Raw genomic sequence first — 6,659 nt, forward strand, 5'->3', positions numbered from 1 at the left:
AGGCGATAGGGGCTCCTTCCTTTATGCCCTTGCACATTTTCATTTTTTCTGATAATTTTGCAAAAAATGGTTGCCGATGCAAGGACCGATTTATTCTGAAATGGACACTCTTTCAGCAAAAAATAATACAGAAGAAACCATTTAAAGCTTCGGCATGGCTTTATTTAATATGAATGAAAGAACATAGTTTTACTCTATGTTTGGATGCATGAAAAGTTGGCATGGAGTTGAATTGGAGTAAGATTCCAAATCTGAAATGGAAATGAATTGGCTTCTAACTCAATTGTGTTTTTGGATGTCTTTGAAATTTGGTGTTGTAATTAAATGATCTAACTAATTCCAAATCCTTTTTGGATGTACATACTATGGAATTTGATATTTTGTTGAACTTGGGATGAATTCGGAATGGAGCTGCAAGGAGGGCCAACTGTCGGCGAGCGCGCGGGCTAGAGTGTCGAGGACGACCACCTGTTGGCGAGCGCTTGGGCCGGAGCTGCTAGGAGGGCCGCCTGCTGGGCTCCCGGCGAGCGCGCGGGCTAGAGCGCAGCGCCCATCTACCGGTGAGGGCGGCGGCCATCTTCCGGCAAGCGCGATGGGGGAGTTTGGTGGAGGGAGGCGGGGAGGGCCGGCGAGCGCACGGGCGGGACGTCGAGGACAGTGACCTGCCGGCGAGCGTGGCGGGGCAGAGCGTCGAGGAGGGCCACCTGCGGGCGAGCGCGGCGGGGCGGAGCGTCGAGGAGGGCCACCTGCGGGCGAGCACGGTGGGGGAGCGCAGAGGACAGCGACCTGCCGGCGAGCGCAGCGGCCATCTTCCGGGGAGGGCGGCGGGGGAGCGTGGTGGAGGGAGACAGGGGGTTGTTTCCGAGCCTTTCCGATCTCTCACCCTCCGAAAGTTTTCCAATCGATTTGCACGCGAGGTGGGGGCTTGGAATTTGGTTGGCTTTCCACATATCAATTCGGAGCACATACCAAACTCCGGAATTTGCGGAATCGAGCGCATTCCAATTCCATGCCCAGTTCTATGCATCCAAACACAGCAAAGTAAATATTGTGTTTATTCTGAAAGAACACATGAAGCGCCCTGGGCCGGGCTGGAAGAAGCAGCTGCTGGGGGGCCTGACTGGGCTTGGCTTCACCAGTACCCCAGTACAGTAGATAGCCATCCCGTCCACTCCACTCCACTCCACTCCAAGAGGTGTCGCAGCAGCAGAGCACGCTCGTCGAAGCAAGCAAGCAAGCAATAGTCCATTGTCAAATCACGCTTGAGTCTGTGCCAGGCTCTGAACTCTCTCTTCTCCCCTCGCTTTCCTCACACATTTTTCACGTCACCTATCAACGTACGTACTATGGTCGATTTGATCTCCTCGCAGCGCATGTGGCCTATACTCCATCTCGATCTTGACATGCGGCAGGCAAAGAAACAAACATGCCACGCTAGTGCTGTTTTAAGGCATCACACTAATCATTGTCAAAGTACTCCTACATGCATGCATATGCCTGATATAGATGCTTCACCTAGCATGCATGCATCCGTCTTAATGCCTGGCACTGTAACATTCTACTGTTGGATATTTTTACGAATATACCTTTCATACCGGTTAATCTTAAAGAAAAAACCTAAAATCGACTGTCAAAAGTTAGCGTGGCGAAACGTAGAAAAAGTGGCAGCGGCACTTCCCGCCCGCTATATAGAGATTCACGGGGAGTACTTCTCGCCAACCATGATGGCGGGAAGTCCTTCTGGCCAACCGTGACGATGGGAAGTGTCTTTCCTCCACCTATGGCGGGAAGGGAACCACCACACCTCCTCCCGCCGCTCCATGTGGTGGTGCGTGCTTCCTGCCACCCCCATTTGGCGGGATGACACATGTCACTTTTTCCATTTTCCGCCATGCCATTTTTAACAATTTAATTTTGTATGGTGTATTTTTTACATCGACGAAGTGGAGGAGGGTATATTTGTTAAAAAAATTAATCGAACTGTTAGAAGGAAGGATCTTCCTTTCAACGCCTTCGCTTTGCAGGCCGTACGTCCTACGCAACTTCATCATGTATCGGAGGTACGTGTACCGAGAGACACGCCATTAAATTTGAGCACGTACGCGCGCATCGCAATCTCGCGTCGCACGGCACGCCCGTATCTGATATCTGAGATGTGACGCATGCGCCAATGGCGAGGCACGCCACTGCTGGATGGACCGGCCGCCGTCCCGTCGACCGGCTCTAGGGTACCTATGTCGTGTCGTGTGCGTGTGAATAATTGCACGAGCACGAGAGCACGAAGCTGCATGCCCAAGTGCATCTGCACGTACCGACTGGCAACGACGGTACGCGTACGACCAATGAGAGTGAATGGCCGGCCTAGCTATAGCTGCGCATGCCCATCCCTCCCTCATCTGCTTTTGGGTGCACCGATGATCAACTCCTACTTCAGTCTCGTCATAGGATAGGACTGTACCCAACACACACAGTAACTAGCCAGGATTTTCACACAAGTGAAAGAAACGTCTCGGCGAGTACTGATGACGGCAACTCGCGGCATCCTATCGATCACTCAGTTGTCTACACGTACAGTTTGATTTGTGTATGTAAATAGTGTTGGATTCAAATTTAAACTAAAAAAATGAACACTCCTAAGAAGAATCGTACCCTCCTGTTTAGGGTTTAGTGCTCTGGCGGCGCCGCTGGCTCCGTCGTGAGATTGTACCTCCCTCGTCCCCTACCCCCTCGATCTCCCTCCGTCGTGTTTTGTTTCTCCCCTGTTTACCCCATCCTCCCTTGGCTAGCCTGTCTCGCCTCGGGTTCCTCTCAGCTGTGCGGTTATTCATGGGTTTCCGTCCTCATGGCGGGCGAGCCGGCGGCTGTTGGCTCTGATGTCGCCGGTGGGCAGGAACCAGAGATCGAGGACTTGCTTAGTCATCTGGAATTGAACGAAGACGAGCTTGATGATGTGGTGATTGGCAGCGAAGATGCGAAGGAATACCAGAAGGAGGCCCGTTGGCTTGCGATCGGGAAAGTTTTGACGCAAAGATCGTTCAGTTCTGAGACCCTGTTTGAGAAGATGAAAAGTGTATGGAATCTGTCTCGCGATCCAATCTGCAGAGAAGTCGGCGAGAATCTCTTCATCTTTCAGATGCACTGTCTAGGTGATTGGAAAAAGGTGGTCCATCAAGGTCCCTGGACGTTTCGTGGTTGGGGCCTGCTTGTCGAAGATTATGATGGTCTGAGTGATACGGAGAAGTTCATCTTCAGTGGCATGCAGGTGTAGGCTCAAATCCACGGTATACCTGAATTTTATTGCAAGAAGGAAGTCATTGATGATCTGGCTCGACGTGTTGGAATGGTCAGAGAAGTTCAGATGACACCTAAATTGTATTTTGAGGGTAATTATGTGTGTTTCCGCATCAAGATCGATGTTACCAAACCCTTGATGCGGTTCATCTCTCTTACTATCCCGGAACTTGGGAAGAAAAGGTTGGCTGTTAAATATGAGAAGGTGCCTTTCTTTTGTAAGCGATGCGGTCTGTTTGGCCATGATCATGAAGAATGTGGCGACGGTGCCTGGGAAGAGAAACAGCTCCAATATGGCACATGGATGTTAGTTGTGAGGAAATCATCGCAACCTTTTCAAGAGCCGAGGCGTTTAACTCCCAGAGTCCCTACCCGCGGTGGATTCAGTAGTGGGGGTGGTTCTAGTGCTACGGCACCAAGGAAAAGATCATCAGGGGATGCAGGTCTTGACAAAAATGATGACCTTCTGACCACGGCTGAAAGTCCTTTAAAGGATAATATGCAGATTGTGCCGGTTGAAAAGGATGTTGACAAGAGTGCAAGGAAAAAACTTGAGCTTGATGAAAGAACTACTGATGTTACAGAAACTGAAACTGGATCATTGGAAGGCTTGGAAATCCCAGGCGCGCCCGAGTGTAAGGGTAAATTGCCCCTATGTGTGGTTTTGGTAATTAATGACAACCCCTATGGACTAATGTTTTCATTGAGTTTATATGAAGGAATATTCCATAGGATCTACTTGTAGTCCATGTGTTGGATTCAAGTATGGATGCCATGAAGATCTTGAGTATTGGCATCAAGAACATCGATTTGAAGATATATATGTGATATGATCAAGAATAAGAAATGAAGATGGAGTTCCTATGTGGAACTCAATATTAGCCATGCTCTATCTTATGTGATAAGCAATGAATGATCAAGATCTTGAGAGCTTGATTCCAAGTGAAGAATTCTTTATACACCTCAAGATAGTATGACAGAGCATGAGAATATACAAGGTTGACCAATACAAAGAGTGAAGAATAGATTCAAGTTTGGTCAACACATGAAGCATGAAGAATGTGCCACGTGAAGTCACATGGTATCTTTCCATGGGCATGCATCAAAAGTGAGATCTCATATAGCCCATGAGAGGATGATGGCAAGTGGTGATCGTCATCAAGGTTGAGTTGGGCAAGTTCAAGTTGAGCATCTCGAGAGGATCATATGCTTGAAGCTTGCCGTCCATTTGGTGATAATGGACACGTGAAGATGTGCATCAATGGAGCTTTCCCATCATAGTGTATGGCGGAGCATTTGTGAGTCTTCACGAAGCGACAATGATCAAGTGATGCATTCCGGCTTGAGTGGAGATTGAAGAGTTATCATCAAGATCAAGCGGGATACGCAAGGAAAAGGTATGGCCTTGATAGGTTTCTTTTTACCGGTCTCAAGGTGGTTGATGGGAGACCGGTATAGGATAGATAGCCGCACTATCAAGAGGGGCTTTCGGTTGGGTAACTTGATCACATCGTCTTAGGGAGCTCAATCCTTTGCATACTTTGCATATCCCTATTGCTCTTGGTGTTTCTCTGTGAGAGGTTCTTGAGCTTGTTGCTAGCTTTACAACAAGCCCAAGTTCATCGAAAACGGAATCCGCATGCATCTTCTATTGCGTTTTCGAGTTTGGACGTCTTCACCGTTTCTTGACGGTGGGAGACTCCCTCTCTAAAAACATCTAAAAATATCCTCTGAGGACGTCTTCACCGTTTGTTGGGATTCTATTCGTTGTTATCTTTCCAACAAAATTGGTTTCATGTCAATCGGGGTCCGGACACAAAAGTTATCACAGTTTTTGTATAACACGTTTTCCTGCTGGTCCGGTTTCTCGCCCGGCGTGACCGGCCGTCCCACCGGCTGGCCCGGTTCGAACCGGCCCGTGGACTGGTGCCAACCGGGTCATGTACTGTAAGACACAGAAGTGTCCCGGTCATGTCCCGGTCACAGGCCCGGTTTGGACCGGCCGGGTCCGGCCTGTGGCCTGGTCTGACCGGCACCTGGACCGGACGGCCCGGCCCCAGGCCCGGTTGACCGGCCTCCTCGGCCGTGTCTGAGCTGAAACTCACCCAACGGTTATATTTCTCCCTAGACTATAAATAGGCCTTCTTCCACCTTGGGCTGGATAAGTTCTTCCACTCTCTCTCCTCCATTGTTGACTTTGAAGAACTTGCCCTCTCTCTTGATCCCCCCATGATTCTTGCTCATTCTTGAGGGATCTAAGAGAGGATATCTAGATCTACAATCCCCACCAATCCATCTCTCCTCTAAGTGAGGGGAACCCTTTGGATCTAGATCTTGGAGTCATTTGTTGATTTCCTCTTTGTTCTTCCTCTCTAATCTCATCCTAGCATTTGTTGATTTGGTGGGATTTGAGTGTGAAGGATTTGAACACCTCTAGTGTTCTTGCTTTGCATCATTGCATCGTGTTGAGCTCTCCACCACGATTAGTTCGAGTGAGAGACCGTGAGCTTGTTACTCTTGGAGGGAGACCTCCTAGTTGGCTTGGCGGTTGGTGCTCCGGTGATCTCTTCAAGGAAGATTGTGAAGAGGCCCGGGCTTCTCCTTCGTGGATCTTGTGAAGTGGTTGTGGAGCTTGCTGATGGCGTGTATTTCACACGTTCGTTGGGCAACCCCAAGAGGAAGGTATGATGCGCACAGCAGCAAGTTTTCCCTCAGAAAAAAACCAAGGTTTATCGAACCAGGAGGAGTCAAGAAGCACGTTGAAGGTTGATGGCGGCGAGATGTAGTGCGGCGCAACACCAGGGATTCCGGCGCCAACGTGGAACCTGCACAACACAACCAAAGTACTTTGCCCCAACGAAACGAGTGAGGTTGTCAATCTCACCGGCTTGCTGTAACAAAGGATTAACCGTATTGTGTGGAAGATGATTGTTTGCGAGAAAACGAGTAGAACAAGTATTGCAGTAGATTGTATTTCGGTAAAGAGAATTGGACCGGGGTCCACGAGTTCACTAGAGGTGTCTCTCCCATAAGACAAACGGCATGTTGGGTGAACAAATTACGAGTTGGGCAATTGACAAATAAAGAGAGCATGACCATGCACATACATATTATGATGAGTATAGTGAGATTTAATTGGGCATTACGACAAAGTACATAGACCGCCATCCAAGCTGCATCTATGCCTAAAAAGTCCACCTTCGAGGTTATCATCCGAACCCCCTCCGGTATTAAGTTGCTAACAACGGACAATTGCATTAAGTATTGCGCGTAATGTAACTAGTGACTACATCCTTGAACATAGCACTAATGTTTTATCCCTAGTGGCAACGACACATCCATAACCTTAGTGGTTCTTGTCACTCCTC

The sequence above is a fragment of the Lolium rigidum genome, chromosome 1 (genome assembly GCF_022539505.1).
Source record: "Lolium rigidum isolate FL_2022 chromosome 1, APGP_CSIRO_Lrig_0.1, whole genome shotgun sequence".
NCBI lineage: Eukaryota > Viridiplantae > Streptophyta > Magnoliopsida > Poales > Poaceae > Lolium > Lolium rigidum.